Raw genomic sequence first — 9169 nt, 5'->3', positions numbered from 1 at the left:
CTTTAAACTGACAACCATGTGCATTTTGGGCACGATCTGTCGCATTTCGGTGAAGATGTTCATATCAAAACAAGAAATGGTGGACGCCGGAGCAGCAAAGAGCGGTGAGTCAAGTTCTTATTTTTTTTAGAGCCACTTTTTTTTATTGTGGCAAGCGAAAAAAATCAGACGCACTTGTGCATCATATGAAGTACCGAGGAGTGATAATTTTATCCTTTCTGAGGAGATGACCGAACGCTAACGCTCGCACGCGCATGTGTACACGATTGTGTACAAAGCGCCGTGGTCGCTGCAGAAATGAAGAACGCTGAGAGTTGCTTTGATTTTCTTTCCAGGTTTTTTGGCCATTCGTCGTTCTTTCTACACTGCAAACAAGTATAAGAAAACCCAAAAGACAGCTGAAAGGCTTTTGGAGCTCATTGCTGATAAATGTTTCAGACGTTGGGGAAAGTGACGAAGAAGAAGCCACGTGCGAAGCGACCGACGCCTGCGTTGCAGCTGCGTTCACCAACCTCACAAAAGAGGAAGACGCTGCTGCAGGGGAAACGCAAGCTGAAGAAGTGGACACAGAGTGTTTTTTCCTTTTGTGAACCTGGGTATCTGCAATTCTTGGCTGGACTACCACCGTGACAATCAAACGCTGCCTGGAGCTAAACTCCTATATTTGATGAATTTTCGCTTTCTTGCACGCTGCCGAAGCATTAATTAAATCGGTACTACCCGAGAAAAAGCGTGGAAGGCCTTCTCTTGCAGAGATCCAAGCACCACAACCAAAGATATGGCAAAAAAGCAAGAATATCGCGTCCTTGCACCGACGCGCACTACGACTCCTTTGACCATTGGTCCGAATCCCGCGACCAGAACGTGCGAATTAGGTGCAAGCTCGAGAAGTGCACATGAGGCACCCGGATATTCTGCATGAAATGCGCCGTGCAACTGTGCCTGACGAAAGAGAGCAATTGCTTCCTCGCCTTCCACAAGTGAATATTGTGACCACCGAGGCGCTGTGTACACAATTGTGTACGATGTTGCAAATAATAAAGTTTCATACTAACTTTCAAGAATTCAATGGTTTTGTGTTTCTTAGGTCCCAAAAAGAATGTTTATATATAAAAAGATTTTTTTCTATGCATAATTGCAAGTGGCGCCTGAAAGGGTTAAAGGGACACTAAAGTGAAGAATGATTTCTTCTGCATCAATAAATTACCGTTCTACAACACCAAAAACACCACTCTTAACACGATAAGACGTTTGGTAAGCCAGAAAAAGCGCAAGAAGGAAATACGAGTGGCGACGCCTACTCAAGTTCCCGCACCTGGGGGCTGTGACGTCTTGGATTTTGATGGCACCTTCTAGGGCCTATTAATTATATATAGCGGTACAGATTGACAATGTGCTCTTAAGGAACCAAACATTAAACATGGCAAGTTTCGGGAACCTTTATTCAGCCAACGCGGCCAAATGCGAAAACATACTTTGGAATCCCTGACGTAACGCTGACGTACCAGCGCTGGGGTTTCGGCGGGAAATTCAAATACTGATACTTGTACCTTCATTTTCTCATCTATTAATCAAACTATTTTTTGAAATGACTGCCTGCAGGGTTCTTAAACAATGCTTCATCAGTCTAAACGGATTTATTGTTTCGCTTTAGTGTCCCTTTAAGCATTGTATTGTGATTAATTCATGTTAGTGCATCTGTGTGGATATTTATGATGTACATGATGCCTCAATTGTATAGCATCTGACATACATACGTATACTGATACACGTCTTACCAAATAAGTCATGATACTTATAGGAGACACTCAAAGCCGTCATACAAGCCGTACCAACATTGCGGTCGCTGTCGGTGGGAGCAACGCTTAGGGGCGGCAGCGATTTCAAATTGAAATTCCGGGTTACAACGTGCTCTGAAGGCCAAGTTTATTTGTGTGTGAAACCTATTATCACTCTACCCTGTTTACGATGATAAAGTTAGAATAGTTGGACGAACATGTAGTGGCACTCATGATAGTTTATATACATTCCCTCCCGAACGGATTACGGCCACGGCAGCTGAGGATGAAGCCCTAACTTCGTGCTGAGCAAACGCCACACTCTTGGTGCTGCAACAAAACGCGCTGCTTCGTCTACAGCGTCGTTGGACGTGGCGCGATTCGGCGGCACTGAGCTACGTCATACACGTTCACGGAATTTTTGTCCGTCCTGTGATTCCTCATCTGAAGCCTAGATGGTGCGCATGACAATTATATATATATATATATATATATATATATATATATATATATATATATATATATATATATATATATATATATAGAGAGAGAGAGAGAGAGAGAGAGAGAGAGAAAGCGTTCCTAAAACCCCTTAAACTTCCTAAAGTAGCGACACTCTCCTCCTCCGCCTTCACTCGTCCTCGTTTCTCCTCTCTTTCACGCTCCCTCCTCGACCGTGGCGCCGCCTACACCGCTCGAGCGTAGCAGACGACCTTTCGCAGAGTGAATGCACGGATAGCAAGGTGCGGTGCGCTTTAAGCGCAGGCTTTCTAGCTCCGAATAACTTCGTGTACAGCTTAGAATTTCTATACGGAAGGTTATACAAATTCAGTGACGGCAGCTTTTTTTTCCTGTTTTGATAACTATATTTTAAATAGTATCGGAACGAGCGCTAAAGCTGTGCCACGACGACTACGAATGCATCGCATGCGCTACAATTAGGTATGCAACATTTATCAAGCGCGTACGTGTCGCAAGACGTTGGTGGGAATGGTTGTAAATAACAAATTACCTCCAGCAAGCCCTCAGTAGCCTAAATAATCCGCGCCATCCTTACCATGTGAATTCGCGGCACGGATCAGCTATGACGTACAAATGCCTACAGAGGGCGCGAACGATGACTGCTCTGTAAAGCCCCTTAAACTTCGTAAAGTAGCGACACTCTCCTCCTCCGCCTTCACTCCTACTCGTTTCTCCTTTCTTTCACGCTCCCTCCTCGACCGTGGCGCCACCTACACTGCTCGAGCGTAGCAACGACGCCAACATGCGCTTTTCGCCACTCCGTAGACGCTTCTCGAGCAAAAATGGCGCTGAAGCAAGGCGTGAGGGCCCACGTGATGCTATTAGGCCAATAGCGACGCGGCGGCGGCCTCGGCCAGAGCGCGCGAGGAGATGGAGGCATTCTTCAAAGCATGGCACCGCTTTACGAAGCTTAAGGGGCTTAACTGCTCTGAAGGTTCGAAAGAGTATTACAAGTTACAGTGCCGCCAACGTGCGTGTTTGCCAATCTTCTAAGCACGCGCAAAGGCTCAGAGGTGGGCGCTGGTGCTATACGTTTCTCGCGCCACAAAGTCGACAGAAACACGCGCGGTCGAACATCGTGTCGGGATTCTGCATATATAGAAAATGAAATCAGTTTTTTAGCATTCGTTCGCGAAGCGGGAATGCGGGAACAGCACTTCATTCGAACTCAAACAAGTGCATCATTTTTTCAGGTTAGTGAGTCATCACGAATAACATTTCATCGTGCTTTAGCTCGTCCGTTCGCGAATTGATGTACTTCGATCCGGGTCATGCTAAGGTGTATGCATTGAGGACGGTCGCGCTCGCTCCGAAATAACATTTGCGAGATATGACTTTAGTGAAGCGATGACCGCGCAAAGAATTGCCGCACTATGACGCGGCCGAAATTGCGGTAAGTGATATGATGCAGTCGTTCACAGTGAGACGCCATTTGTTGTCTCATTACGTGTGTCTCAGAGACATGGTGGTAGAACGAGCTAATAGTTGAGCAAACGAGTAAGCGAACGATGACTAAACCAGGCAGTGCACGAGAGTGCGACCGCACGTTTTCTTGGCGAGTGCTCTACTGCCGCATCTTAACGTATACCCACACTTTAAAGCAGACACGAACGAAGACGTTGGTTTCAAAGAATTATGATGCTGTCGTACGGCGACGAACGCGGTTTCGGGAGAGCACGCACACTTTTCCTTTGTAACGCAAATCCACTGGGCGACCGACTGACGAACAATAGATGCAAACAAACCTATTCGCTCTAAACAAGGCTAGTTAGTAACCACAAAATGCAGAGTATCTTTCCTGAGTTTTTACGCTCGAGCCTCAAATTTTGTCAATAGGAATGCGCTGAATCCAAAGGTTTCGTAATCACGTTTTCGCTCGCAGCCTTGCATGCCCGCGATTTCAAGCCTGCTGGCGTACAGTACGATTAAGCGCCCCAAATACGACCACGTACTGCTTATATAAACAGAGTACACGTCGCGTAGGTCTACACTACGACAGACTCGCAAATACCTCGTACACTCGAGTGAAGAATGTTGGTCTGAAGTTCTCCCTCCCAATTCGATGAATCTGTCTTTCTTAACCCGCAGCGCTTACCGGACGGTATCGAGAAGAGCTTCTTGCCTTTTCTGAAACTATTTTCGCATACGAAGGCGCAGCAGGTTATGGTGATCGAAAATGCCGTGAAGCGACGTCGCACTTGCCACAAAACTTGGTTCAACGCTTACGAGCAATAAAAACAGCGCTAAGCGACGGGACGAGTGAACGGACACAGACAATTTTAACAGCGCTGACTAACAACCAAAGTGTCTTTATCCTTTCAGTCAGCGTATATATGCTCATCGCTATCTGAAACCACAGAATCTACAGAATTGGGCATGCGCAGGGGGAATTGCAATTAATGTGATAGGAAGGCAATCTCCCTCGGGAGGAGAGAAATGGACGGAAGGCTTACACATGCTGTTTTTATTGCTCGTAATCATGAACCAACCAGCCCAAATGCGTACTCTTTTGCAGTTCACTTCAACGCGTTCACAAACAAAACAACACAGAATAGCAACGGCGCCAACATGCTCTCCTCGCCACTCCGTAGACGCTTCTCAAGCGAAAATGACTCGGAAGCGCGACCATATGGCGCAACTGTAAACAAACGATGACGGCGCAAGGGCCCACGTGATGCCATTAGGCCAATAGCGACGTGGCGTTGGCGTCGGCCAGAGCACGCGAGGAGGAGGCGGCATTCTTCAAAGCGTGGCGCTACTTTACGAAGTTTAAGGGGCTTTACATGTTCCGATTCTGACCACTGTCTGAGACAGTCCACGTAGACAGCTAATGAGACAGCTTAGAGGCCATGTAATGGAACGCGTTTCGAGCCTTCTGGAATACGCTTCTTCGACGTTATGCCACCTCGCAGTGACAAGAAAAAGTTGAGAAAAGCGCACATTACTTCTGTATTTTAAGACTGCGCCTGTGAACCTATGAAAAACAAGGTGCGACTTATATTAAGGGCACGGGAAAGCCTTACTACGTTTTCTTGTGCAAAGGCACCTTCCTGTCGAGCATCAGTCGAGTCGTGCCGCCATTTTGTTTGGACAGAAAAGTAGCCTGCATCATTCTTGACTTCCATGCCGTCTTCGCTAGGCGGCTGTGTACTTTGACATCTTAGTGAGAATGGGAACGAGACTTAAGATGACTGGCGTCCGCTTAGTCGTCTACTTTTCCATCTATGGCAAGTATTGGAAGACAGCAAGAGATAGCGAAAGGGAGGGAGCAACATCAATCGGGGTATAACATCAATTTTGTCAACACTATTAACTATAACATCAATTATGTTCTCCCATGCAACTGTAATATGTGCTCAGTCTGATCCTTTAATAGGCGAGAAGCATATGGTAGAGTTGCTACAATTCCGTAATACGAGTCTACTCCTTTTGAAAGGACACTAAACCAGGTTGTGGAACTGAAATCTTTTCGGTTCAGTTCAGCTTCGGAGCAAAAATATTTACGGATCGAACCGGTTCGGAGCATTCTGAACCGGTTCATTCAGGTTCAAACGAGTTCAAAGAAGCTAAAAATCCAAGGACACCTAAGCCCTTCTTATGAGTTGTGTAAGCGTAAGCATTAATTTCGAATTGAACGGCGCTGGAGCAGTCCGAGCTCTGCATAGAGGTACGTGCTGCCTGACCCATCATGCAGCAGCAGCGACCACCAAAGTCAGCCGGTGCGTGCAGCAGCTAAGCCCAGTAGTGGTGGGAGAGAGCTACGGACCACGCACCAGCTTCTGGGAGTGAGTGACGTGGCGTCGCTGCGACGCCCTCTCCCCTCAGGCAATAACCGGCACGCTAAGGCGGCAGAAGGCGTACCCTTTCGCCCGCTCTACTACATCGAGGTGCACTCGTGACAAGGCATCACAGCCAATGGGAGCTCCGTCGAGGTGTGCTCGTGACGTGGCGTCGTAGCCAATGGGTCTTTTGGGGCCGTTTCGCTGCTACAGACTACAGGCGCCGGCCTTTTCGCTCAATGGGCCATACGACGCTTTTGCATGAAGAACAACATTCGCGGGCCTTCGGTTGAAAAACACGCGATGCTTTTAGAAAAACGTAGTTCTCTTGGGTACTAGCTGTGTAAGAGCACTTTAATTTGCACTGACATCAACTTCACAAAGCTCTCAGAAAAAATGATTCGCGAGACAGTTGTACCACGGGGTTGGAATTTCTATACAGCGATGTTTCTGGCGCCCAGCTCGCCTACATGATGGTTTAGTGCGATATCACTCTCTCAATTTTTCTCCTTCATTGGGTTCTTGAAGGTGCTCATACTCGTCCATACTGTACATATGTAATCTGCTCGTACTACCCATGTGTTAGGTGCTCATATTTTTTAATAAGGCACCTACTTCTAAGAGAACCTGTAATGTCACAGTAAAATGGGTTGCTAGCAAGGCTAGTTCATACGTAGCTTAAAAGCAAGCCTGAAAACAAGACATGATGAGTGAGGCAGCTGGACTCACAACTAAGTGAATTCCACACGAGTTGTACACCTGTGAGCGTGACGGAATCTGCACCATATGAAGGTGAGTGAACTGAGAGGTCAGAAACGTTGGCCATTAAAGTAGTGATGCATACAATATCAAAATCATATGTAAATTGGGGATACAGAGTAATGAATTTTAAAAAATATGTGATAATACGGTAGCAAAGAACCTTTGATTTGGTTTGGAGGTAGTTTACATGTTCAACAAAGGTTAAGTTCGGATAAAATATAGCGCTGTGGATTTTCTTTTTTTCTGCCGATGGTGACTTTTGCAAGATGTGCACAACAGGGAAATAACATACTTAATAGTAGCAGGGTAATGCCTTGCTGGCAGTAAAGCGGTAAACGACAGTTCGATGTTTGAGGAAATATTTCTTAACTGATGGCAATGGTTTTTAGAGCAGTTACGAGGCTCTGAACAACTAATACCTTGGGATGCAAAACAATTGTCGAAGGGGCCTTTGAAACCGAAAGTGATGAGCAAAGCGTGCAGGTTTTTGCCTTTTATTTAATTGTTTTAGAGAGCACGTACAAGGCAAGGGGTGCGCTCTTCCCATATGAAAGCCAAATTGTTTAATATCTGCGAGAACTTAAAAGTGGTTCTGAAATTTTACCAGGAATGGAATTTATTTGATTAAGCTGGTGTGACAGGAGTGAGTTGGGTGATCAGTTAGGTTTTGCTACGAAAATTATGCTACAAGAATGAGAAAAAAAATCTCAGCTGCTCATGAAAAAGAATTTTCGGCATGGGAAGAGTGAGACCGTCCTGCGCATGCCCATTGGGCAGATCGGGCGTTACACAATGATGTTTGATTTCTTCAATGGTTTTTGAAAAGTACGTTATTAGTCAGACTGTGGCAATTAAGCCATTAATTGCCGGAGCCTATAGTCTAATAATCACCATCGGTGTATCTACTGAAATTTATGTGGTTAACAACTTAGCAGAATATAAAACACTTGTTGTGAACCACTGTCCGGAAGTGGAACGATAGAAGTTGTTATGTGGCATGCCGTTTCCCAAATGAGATTTGTAATGCGAGGCCAACATATTTCGCTGTCTTAACGATATGCAAAGCTGCTCAAAGCTGCTTTACAGCAAGATCAATGTACACTTTATAAGTAACGAAAGTGATATAGTATTGAAGTTTGTTGAAGTCCCCTAGTTGGGGTTCTGTTGTTCTTCTAAAGTTCCTAGATTTTCTGTTTTTTAAAGCACGGAGTATCTGTGGACTTTAGTTTTTCGGGATGACTTGATGTGTTTATGTTAAATCACCGAATCTGGTGCACACCAAGAATTGATCCCGCCTGGTCGCGTTACAGCTGGTCGTAAATGAGTTTTATGGAAGCATTTGACATTATTGTTTAATTTCCTAATGAAAAATTCCGGACCTCCTTTTCAATAAAGGAGAGTTTGTTGAAGCAACTGGGCCTTTGCAGGGCCTCCAAGCACAGGGCAAAGGCTACGATTAACTTACTACAAGTTTAAGCTTTAATTGTACTCTACTAATGAAATGAGTGAATTTAGGGCTACGACGCACACAGGGAAACAATGTATACAAAAAAAGTTAATCCTTTTGAGCACTTGGCTAAGCAATTCCTTGCAAAGCCCATAATTAATCAACTTGCACGAAGATTCCCCTGCACATCACCCATCAATACAGGCAACTTTCTGAAAAGCTATGATTAACTTACTACAAGAGTAAGCTATGATTAACTTACTACAAGGGTAAACTTTAGTTGTACTCTGCTAATGAAATGCGTCTATTTAGGGCTAATGTGTTGTGCCTGCTTTCATTTCCACTATCTCCAGTTTGTGGGACTCTGACATAATTGCATGCTGGCGTTGCATTTTGGCGTTGTGTTTCAAAATTTCCCTGTCACGTTTCCTTCCTTGAGTACGATGAATCAGACGCGACATGCCTGCCATTCCCACGCAAATCCAACCTCATGAGTAAAGGAGAGAACGCTGACTAAGAACTAAAGATTTATTGAAAAATGAAAAGATATATCGGCTCCCACACGGGAGCCGAAATGTTATAATTTATTACTCAATGTTTTTCAGTTCTTGGTCAGTGTTCTCTTTCTTCACCATGCCTCTTTCCGACCAGACGAGGTTCAGCCAAACCCTGGATTTTAAATTTAATGCAAGCACTTTTTGTAACGCTGCTAGAGAGAAAGAAAACAAGCATCTAGTCATTTCCAAAATCACGAGTTAACCTACACACTTCAAGCTTTCGATAGACACTGCCTATAACATGGTCCCCCATTCTTTCCAAACATAAAATTTCGGCCACATTCGCTTGTCCCAGGAAAAGAGGAAATTTTTAAAGCTTTTTAT

The sequence above is a fragment of the Dermacentor albipictus genome, chromosome 5 (genome assembly GCF_038994185.2).
Source record: "Dermacentor albipictus isolate Rhodes 1998 colony chromosome 5, USDA_Dalb.pri_finalv2, whole genome shotgun sequence".
NCBI lineage: Eukaryota > Metazoa > Arthropoda > Arachnida > Ixodida > Ixodidae > Dermacentor > Dermacentor albipictus.
Note: the sequence above shows the minus strand (reverse complement) of the source record.